The sequence below is a fragment of the Budorcas taxicolor genome, chromosome X (assembly GCF_023091745.1).
Source record: "Budorcas taxicolor isolate Tak-1 chromosome X, Takin1.1, whole genome shotgun sequence".
NCBI classification, from domain to species: Eukaryota; Metazoa; Chordata; class Mammalia; order Artiodactyla; family Bovidae; genus Budorcas; species Budorcas taxicolor.
The window spans coordinates 78,985,848-78,996,773 of NC_068935.1; positions in this window are offsets into that span (position 1 = coordinate 78,985,848).

A 10,926-nucleotide genomic window follows, 5' to 3' on the forward strand; every position below is an offset into this window, starting at 1 on the left:
GCGGTCTGCAAGCCACTGGCTTTTAAACTACACTTTTGGGTAATCAAGGATCACTAGGGTGTGGACCCCAATACCAGTTCCTCGGTTCGGAAGTCCCCAAGTTTCACATTTCCTGTGACAAAATGAGACCACTTCCTGCTCCGCAGACCCGTGTTTTCTCAAGACAAATATTAACATAAAGAGGCAATCAGGGAATTGAAAAAGTGTTAGGAAAAATGGAAGCAGTAAAAGAAAACGTGGTAGTGAATTAAGGCAACTGTCACCATATATAAGTTTGTGTCTTCTAGAGTTTTATATAAATGAAATCATAAACTATGGACTTTTTTAAACAGCTTTATTGATATATAAATTCACTCATTTTTTTGTAGCCATGCATTCCGGGAAACAAACTCACTCAGATGGACAATGCAGATAGTGGAGTGCAATTTATTACACCATGGGGCCCAAGGCAGAGTCTCCTCTTAGCCAAGGACTCCGACCAGTTTTTGTGAAAACCTTATATACCTTAAGTGTATGTGATCAAACCCACCTCCCCAAACTCCTTGAAACTAGTCTAGACAAGGTAAAAGAGAGATATGATCAAAGTTAACCCATGATTCATGTGTCATAAGCATAGATAATTAAACAGTGGACATTTATCGATAGGCCTGTGGTCATGCCCCTATAAGCATAATGGGATTTATGACTTTGTTCTGTTACAGAGATAATTAGTATATTCTTTTAGGTGATGGAGCATCTAGGTACAAGTCCTGAGGCTCCTTCATCCCGGGGGGGGGGGGGGGTCTGGTTTTCCATTGGTATATCGTTTCCATAGATAACTGGGCATATAGCTCAAAGTCCACAGTCCAGCCCAAGATGGAGTCCTGCTTTCAAGATGGAGCCTGTTCTGTTTGCTCCTTCAGTTTAAATTGTACAATTAGATAGTTTTTGATATACTACATTATTAATTTTTTAAAATTGTAGAAAATATATATAACACAAAATTTGCCACTTTAAAATGTACAATCCAGTGGCATTTGGTACATTCACAATGTGTGCAACCATCAGGATTGTCTATTTCTGAAATTTTTTTGTCACGATGTCAGGGAGTTTGTAATTTCCTCCTTTGTCTCATCGCAACAAAAATTTGAAGCAACGGACAGACCAGCCCTTAGATGGACCAGTGTTACAGCTCTCGGATGGACTAGTGTTACAGTTCCATGTTACAACTCAGTTTTATTTAGAAAGTAAAGGAAAAATACACCCTCAAGGCATGAGGGCATGCCTACCCAAAAGACTCCAAGAGAAGAGAAGCCCCCGGCCCAGTTTTGGCTCCTCTTTTTATATGTTTTTTCTCCTCCCCCTGGGCCTGCCCTATGTAAATTTGGCTAGCCAGGAGTGCTGTTTGTTTTACTTGAGGTCCTCACGCCAGTCCTTGGACCTTTCTTTGTTCTATTTTCCCAGGCTTTTCCCTTCCTTGTCTTTTAGCCACTAAGCAGTAGCTGCTCATTCCCCTCTTTCCACAGCCCCTGTAAGTCATCCTATAATCTACTTTCTCTCTCCATGGATTGAACTTCTCTGGCTGCTATTTATCTACTGATGGACATCTGGGTCATTTCCAAATTTGACTACTGTGAATAATGCTGTGATAAACATTGGCATGCCGAAAGAAGCTGAACAGTTCTATTAAGACCTACAAGATCTTCTAGAACTAACACCATAAAAGATGTCCTTTTCATCATAGGGGACTGGAATGAATAAGTAGGACGTCAAGAGATACCTGGAGTAACAGGCAAGTTTGGCCTTGGAGTATAGAATGAAGCAAGGCAAAGGCTAACAGTTTTGCCAAGAGAATGCACCGGTCTAGTAAACACCCTCTTCCAACAACACAAACGATGACTATACACATGCATGTCACCACATGATCAATACTGAAATCAGATGATTATATTCATTGCAGCTGAAGATAAAGAAGCTCTATATAGTCAGCAAAAACAAGACCGGTAGCTGACTGTGGCTCACATCATGAACTCCTTATTGCTAAATTCAGACTTAAATTGCAGAAAGTAGGGAAAACCACTAGGCCATTCAGTTCAGTTCAGTTCAGTTCAGTCGCTCAGTCGTGTCTGACTCTTTGCGACCCCATGAATCGCAGCACGCCAGGCCTCCCTGTCCATCACCAACTCCCAGAGTTCACTCAGACTCACACCCATCGAGTCGGTGATGCCATCCAGCCATCTCATCCTCTGTCGTCCCCTTCTCCTCCTGCCCCCAATCCCTCCTAGCATCAGAGTCTTTTCCAATGAGTCAACTCTTCGCATGAGGTGGCCACAGTACTGGAGTTTCAGCTTTAGGATCATTCCTTCCAAAGAAATCCCAGGGCTGATCTCCTTCAGAATGGACTGGTTGGATCTCCTTGCAGTATGACCTAAATCAAATCCCTTACAATTATATAGTGGAAATGACAAATAGACTCATGGGATTAGATTTGATAGACAGAATGGCTGAAGAACTATGGATGGAGGTCCATAACATTGTACAGGAGGCAGTGATCAAGCCAGAAAGAAAAACACCAATACAGTATACTAACACATATATATGGAATTTAGAAAGATGGTAATGATAATCCTGTATGCGAGACAGCAGGGGAGACACAGATGTACAGAAGAAATGAATCGCCAGTCTATGTTCGATACAGGATACAGGATGCTTGGGGCTGGTGCACGGGGATGATCCAGAGAGATGATATGGGGTGGGAAGTGGGAGGGGGATTCAGGATTGGGAACTCATGTACACCCGTGGTTGATTCTTGTCAATGTATGGCAAAACCAATACAGTATTGTAAAACAAAATAAAGTAAAAATAAAAATTAAAAAAAATTCTCCACCCCACCCCAAAAGAAAACAAACCATACCCAAGAAAAAGGAAAAAAAAAAAAAGCAAAATGATTGTCTGAGGAGGCCTTAAAAATAGCTGAGGAAAGAAGAGAAGCAAGAGGCAAAGGAGAAAAGGAAAGATATACCCATCTGAATGCAGAGTTCCAAAGAATAGCAAGGAGAGATAAGAAAGACAAGAAATAGGGGAAAACAATATAATGGGAAAGACTAGAGATCTTGTTAAGAAAATTAGAGATACCAAGGGAATATTTCTTGCAAAGATGGGCACGATAAAGGACAGAAATGGTATAGACCTAACAGAAGCAGAATAAAGAAGAGGTGCCAAGAAGACAGAGAAGAACTATACAAAATAGGTCTTAATGACCCAGATAACCATGATGGTGTGATCACTCACCTAGAGCCAGACATCCTGGAATGTGAAGTCAAGTGGGCCTTAGGAAGCATCACTACAAACAAAGCTAGTGGAGGTGATGGAATGCCAGTTGAGCTATTTCAAACCCTAAAAGATGATGCTGTGAAAGTGCTGCACTCAATATGCCAGCAAATTTGGAAAACTCAGCAATGGCACAAGACTGGAAAAGGTCAGTTTTCATTCCAATTCCAAAGGAGGGCAATGCCAAAGAATGTTCAAACTACCACACAATTGCACTCATTTCCCCTGCTAGGAAGGTAATTCTCAAAATCGTTTAAGCAAGGCTTCAACAGTACGTGAACTGAGAACTTCCAGATATACATGCTGGATTTAGAAAAGGCAGAGGAACCAGAGATCAAATTGCCAACATCCCTTGGATCATAGAAAAAGCTAGAGAATTCCAGAAAAACATCTATCTCTGCTTCACTGTCTATGCGAAAGCCTTTGATTGGGTGGATCACAACCAACTGTGGAAAACTCTTCAAGAGATATGAATACCAGATCACCAGACCTACCTCCTACAAAACCTTTATGCTGGTGAGGAAGCAACAGTTAGAACCATACATGGAACAATGGACTGGTTCCAAATTGGGAAAGGAGTACATCAAGGCTGTATACTGTCACCTTGCTTATTTACCTTCTATGCAGAGTACATCATGCGAAATGCCAGGCTGGATGAAGCACAAGCTAGAATCAAGATTGCCGGAAGAAATACCAATAACCTCTGATATGCAGATGACAGCACCCTTGTGGCATAAAGCTAAGAAGAACTAAAGAGCCTCTTGATGAAAGTCAAAGAGGAGAGTGAAAATCTTGGCTTAAAACTCAACATTCAAAAAACTAAGACCATGGCATTTGGTCCCATTACTGCATGGCAAATAGATGGGGAAACAATGGAAACAGTGACAGACTTTATTTTTGGGCGGCTTCAAAATCACTGTAGATGGTGACTGCAGCCATGAAATTAGAAGATTGGGAAGAAAAGCCATAAAATTAAAAGACTTGGAAGAAAAGCTATAACCAACCTAGACAGCATATTAAAAAACAGAGACATTAACTTTGCTTACAAAGTTCTGTCTAGTCAAACCTATGGTTTTTCCAGTAGTGATGTGTGGATGTGAAAGTTGGACCATAAATAAGGTTGGGTGCCAAAGAATTGATGCTTTTGAACTGCGATGTTGGAGAAGACTCTTGAGAGTCCGTTGGACTGCAAGGAGTTCAAACCAGTCTATCCTAAAGGAAATCAACCCTGAATATTCACTGGAAAGAATGATGCTGAAGATCTGGTACTTTGGCCACCTGATGCAAGGAGCAAATTCATTGGAAAAGACCCTGATGCTGGGAAATATGGAAGGCAGGAGGAGAAGGGGGCGACTGAGGATGAGATGGTTGGATGGCATCACTGACTCAATGGACATGAGTTTGAGCAAGCCCTGGGAGATGGCAAAGGACAGGGAAGCCTGGTGTGGTGCAGTCCATGGGGTCGCAAAGAGTTGGATACGACTGAGCAACTGAACAACAACAAACATTGGCATACAAGAATATGGTTTTGTTGATTTTCTCTATTGTTTTTGTTTTCTCTCTCACTGATTTACACTTTGATCTTCATTATTTTTGTTAATTTGAGTTTTATTTGCTCTTCTTTTTACTGAGCTGAAAGATGAAGTTATTGTTTTGAGACTTTCTTCTGTTCTGATATAGGTGTTTAGTGCTTAAAATTTACCCCCTAGCTATTGCTTTAGCAGAATGTCATCAGTTCAAAATATGTTCTTACTTTTTTTATTTCTTCTTTCTCCCATGTGTTATCTCAGTTCAGTTCAGTTCATTCGCTCAGTCATGTCCGACTCTTTGTGATGCTATGGACTTACCATGCCAGGCTTCCCTGTCCATCACCAACTCCCAGAGCTTTCTCAAACTCATCTCCATCGAGTTGGTGATGCCATCCAACCATCTCATCTTCTGTCATCACCTTCTCCTGCCTTCAATCTTCCTCAGCATCAGGGTCTTCTCTAAGGACTCAGTTCTTCACATCAGGCGGCCAAAGTATTGGAGTTTCAGCTTCAACATCAGTCCTTCCAATGAATATTCAGGACTAATTTCCTTTAGGACTGACTGGTTTGATCTCCTTGCAGTCCAATGGACTCTAAAGACTCTTCTCCAACACCACAGTTCAAAAGCATCAATTCTTCAGTGCTTCAGCCCTCTTTATGGTCCAACTCTCACATCCATTCATGACTACTGGAAAAACCATAGCCTTGACTAGACAGACATTTGTTGGCAAAGTGATGTCTCTGCTTTTTAATACGGTGTCTAGGTTGGTCATAGTTTTACTTCCAAGGAGCAAGGGTCTTTTAATTTCATGGCTGCAGTCACCATCTACAGTGATTTTGGAGCCCCCCAAGATAAAGTCTGTCACTGTTTCCATTGTTTCCTCATCTATTTGCCATGCAGTAATGGGACCAAATGCCATGGTCTTAGTTTTTTGAATGTTGAGTTTTAAGCCAAGATTTTCACTCTCCTCTTTGACTTTCATCAAGAGGCTCTTTAGTTCTTCTTAGCTTTATGCCACAAGGGTGCTGTCATCTGCATATCAGAGGTTATTGGTATTTCTTCCGGCAATCTTGATTCTAGCTTGTGCTTCATCCAGCCTGGCATTTCGCATGATGTACTTCGGTATATAAGGTAAATAAGCAGGGTGACACTATATAGCCTTGACATAATTCTTTCCCAGTTTGGAACCAGTCTGTTGTTCCATGTCTGGTTTTAACTGTTGCTTCTTGACCTGCATACAGGTTTCTCAGCAGGCAGGTTAGGTGGTCTGGTATTCCCATCTCTTGAAGAATTTTCCACAGTTTGTTGTGATCCACCCAGTCAGTCTTTGGCATAGTCAATAAAGCATAAGTAGATGTTTTCCTGGAACTCTCTTGCTTTATCTATGATCCAAGGGATGTTGGCAATTTGATCTTTGGTTCCTCTGCTTTTTAAATCCAACTTGAACATCTGAAAGTTCTCAGTTCACGTACTATTGAAGCCTGACTTGGAGAATTTTGAGCATTACTTTGCTAGCGTGTGAGATGAGTGCAATTGTGTGGTAGTTTGAACATTCTTTGGCATTGCCCTTCTTTAGAATTGGAATGAAAACTGAGCTTTTCCAGTCTTGTGCCATTGCTGAGTTTTCCAAATTTGCTGGCATATTGAGTGCAGCACTTTCACAGCATCATCTTTCAGGATTTGAAATAGCTCAACTGGAATTCCATCACCTCCACCAGCTTTGTTTGTAGTGATGCTTCCTAAGGCCCACTTGACTTCACATTCCAGGATGTCTGGCTCTAGGTGAGTGATCACACCATCATGGCTATCTGGGTTATGCAGATCTTTTTTGTACAGTTCTTCTGTGTATTCTTGCCACCTCTTCTTAATATCTTCTGCTTCTGTTATGTCCAATACCATTTCTGTCCTTTATCGTGCCCGTCTTTGCAAGAAATATTCCCTTGGTATCTCTAATTTTCTTGAAGAGATCTTGAGTCTTTCCCATGCTCTTGTTTTCCTCTATTTCTTTGTTTTGATTACTGTGTTATCTAGAAGTGGATTGTTTATTTACAAATATTTGAGGATTTTCCAGAAATCTTTCTGTTATTAGTAGGTAATTTAAATTCCATTATTCATATTTTGTGTGACTTGAATCCTTTCAAATTCATTGACACTTGTTTTGTGGACTATAACATAGCCCATCCTGGTAAATACTCTATGTACACTTGAAATACATATTCTATGTTCACTTGTGTGAAGTCACTCAGTCGTGTCCGACTCTTTGCGATCCCATGGACTGTAGCCCGCCAGGCTCCTCTATCCATGGGATTCTCCAAGCAAGAATACTGGAGTGGGTTGCCATTTCCTTCTCCAGGGGATCTTCCCAACCCAGGGATCAAACCCGGGTCTCCTGTATTGCAAGCAGACACTTTATCCTCTGAGCCACCAGGGAAGCCTTCACATCCTGGTAAATATTCTATGTACACTTGAAAAGAATGTGTATTTTGTTATTATTTGGTAGAGTGTTCTATAAATGTCAACCAGGTCAATTTGGTTGATCATGTTGTTTGCTCTACTATAGCCTTGCTGATTTTATGCCTACTCACTCTATCAATTATTAAGAGGAGAGTATTGAAATATCTGACTAGAACTGTGGATTTGTCTATTTCTCCTTGCAAGTTTATCAGTTTTTGATTCATGTATTTTGTAGCTCCTATATTAGAGGCACAAACGTTAGAATTATGTCTCTTCATTCACTGATTTTCCAGAGAAGGCAATGGCACCCCACTCCAGTACTCTTGCCTGGAAAATCCCATGGACCAAGGAGCCTGGTAGGCTGCAGTCCATGGGATCGCTAAGAGTTGGACACAACTGAGCGATTTCACTTTCACTTTTCACTTTCATGCATTGGAGAAGGAAATGGCACCTCACCCCAGTGTTCTTGCCTGGAGAATCCCAGGGACAGGTGAGCCTGGTGGGCTGCCGTCTATGGGGTCGCACAGAGTCGGACACGACTGAAGCGACTTAGCAGAGCAGCAGCAGCAGCATGCATTGATTCCTTTGTCATTACAAAATCACTTTCTTTATTCCTGGTATCTTTGCTCTGAAACTTACTTTGTCCAATATTAATATAGCTCCTGCAGCTTTCTTTTGACTAGTGTTATCATGATACATCTTTTTTTTACATACTTTTAACCTATTTGTATCTTTGTATTAAGAATATTTCTTGTAGGCAGCATACGATTGGGTCTTGCTTTTTTACCCAGTCTGATCATCTTTACCCTGAAACTGGGGTCTTTAGGTCATGTACATTTAACATGATTAGGTTTGAGTCTGTCATCTTGCCACTTTTTTTTCATTCCTCCACTCTTCTTTGTTCTTTTTCCACCTTCTTTTGAATCAATGAATATTATTTTTATTTATTTATCTCCTTTGTTGGCTTCTTGGGCTTCCCTGGTGGCTCAGAGGTTAAAGCGTCTAACTCCAATGTGGGAGACCCGGGTTTGATACCTGGGTTGGGAAGATCCCCTGGAGAAGGAAATGGCAACCCACTCCAGTATTCTTGCCTGGAGAATCCCATGGACTGAGGAGCCTGGTGGGCTGCAGTCCATGGGGTCACAAAGAGTCGGACACGACTGAGCTATACCTCTTTGTTGTGTTATTTTAGTGGTTGCTTAAAGGTTGACAGTGTACATCTATAACTTATCAGTCTACCTTCAAGTGTTATTATACCACTTTACAAAAAGTATAAGAAGCTTAAATTAATACCGATCCATTTCTCTCTTCCTGGACTACTCTCGTTACACATTCTACTTGTATCTCATAAAACGTGTTATCATTTTTGTTTAAACAGTTACTTTTTCAAAAAATATTTATTTGGCTTTGTTGGGTCTTTATGGTGGAATGCAGGATCTTTAGTTGTAGCACGTGGGATCTTAGTTCCCTGAACAGGGATCAAACTCTAATCTCTGTCCTCAGCATTGGAAGTGAAGTCGCTCAGTCGTGTTTCAGGGTCACAGCAAAGTTGAGTGGAAGGTACAGAGTTCCCATGATACATTTGTTACAATCAACATACCTACATTGACACATCAGTATTATCCCAAGTCCATAGATTACATTAGGATTTATTCTTGGAGCTGTACATTCGGTGAGTTTTAACATAAGTATTCACCATAATAGTATTATACAGAATAGTTTCACTGCCCTAAAAATCCTCTGTGGCCTGTCTATGCATCCCTCCCTCCCTCCTAACCCTGGCACCCACTGATCTTTTTACTGTCTCTTAGTTTTACCTTTTCTAGAATGCTATATAATTGGAATTATACAGTATGTAGCATTTTCAGATTGGCTTTTTCTACTTAGTAATATACATTTGAGGTTTTTCCATGTCTTTTCATGGCTTGATAGCTCATTCCATTTTGGTGCTGAATAATATTTCATTGTCTGGATGTATCACTATCCATTCTCCCACTGAAGGACATCTTTGTTGCTTCCAAGATTTGGCAATTATGAACAAAACAATATAAACACCTAAGTGCAGATTTTTGTGCAGACATAAGTTTTCAACTCATTTTGATAGATATCAAGGAGCGTGGTTGCTAGTCAATTATGTTTTAAAACAGTTATATTGAAATATAATTTACATACCATAAATTCACTCATTTTAAGTGTACAATTAAATGAATTTTAGTACATTTAAGACTTTGTGCTATTTTCATCACAACTTGATTTTAATATATTTCCATCACCCCAAAATATCTCTCATGCCCAGTAACAGTCACTCCCTGCTCCCAACCCCCAGGCAACAATCACTGATCTACTTGTCTCTAAAGTTGTGTTTCCTGACCATTTCACATAAATGGGATCACACAATATATTATCTTTTTGTCTTTGGCTTCTTCTACTTAGCATAATGTTCTTGAGTGTCATCCACAATGTAGCATGTATTAATACTTCATCCCTTTTTATTGCTAAATTATATTTTTTCTTTTAAAATCAGATTTATACAGGTATAATTTATATGCCATTAAATAAGCTCATTTTATAGTTTGATGACTTTTGACAAATGTATGCACCATGTAATTACTACCACAATCAAGACATACATTTCCATTACCCCCAAATAGTTCCTTTGTATCTCTTTGCAGTCAATCCCAACCACTCCCAGTGGACCACTGTTCTGCTTGCTATCACTAAAGATTAATTATACTTTTCTAGAACCTCATATAAATGGAATCATAGAGCATTTACTCTTTTGTATCCACTTCTTTTGCTCAGCATATTTTTTAGATTTATTAATGTGGGGCATAATAGTAGTTTCTTCCTTTTTATTGCTTAGTAGCAAGAATATGCAATTTGTTTCCAGTTTGGGGCCATTATGGATAAAGCTGCTATGAATATTTGTGTATAAGTCTTACTGACAGAAATAATAAACAATAATAGGAGTAGAAAAGAGTTTTATTTGAGCCAGACTGAGAACTGTAGCCCAGAAGACAGCTCTCAGATAACCCTGAGGAACTGCTCCAGATAAGCATGGTTTTCAGCACAATTTTGTATCTTGCCAGAACAAAGAACATCAAAGAAGTCATGGATACATTCTTTTAAGGCTTTCAAAAACAAACCAAAAAAACAGATCAGCATGTACACCCTGAGTCAGTACTGGCCTTAGCACCTGGAAAAGACATCTTATCTTGAAAGGATTATCAGTATCGGCATCTCTAGCAGGGAGGAATTTAATTTTTATTTTTAACATGGACATTTTTTACTTCTGGTCAATGCGTCCTTTTCTTTAATAATTAAGGCAGAGTTACAATGTATGCTTGATAGGCCACAAACAGGCTGTGTGTATAAAATTCAAGTTAACTCAGGTATAAGCCAGAATCACTTCCCCCCACACCTCAGTGCTTGAACATTTCTTTCATCAGTCTGTTTTTAAACATATATTTTCATTTCTCTAGAGGGATACCTAAGAGTGGAATTGTTGGGTCATTGGGTAGGTGTATGTTTAACTTTGAATATTTAACATCTTGAGAAACTATCAAACAGCACACCCAAGTGGTTGTACCATTTAAGATGCTAATGTATGACAGTCTCAGTGACTCCACACCT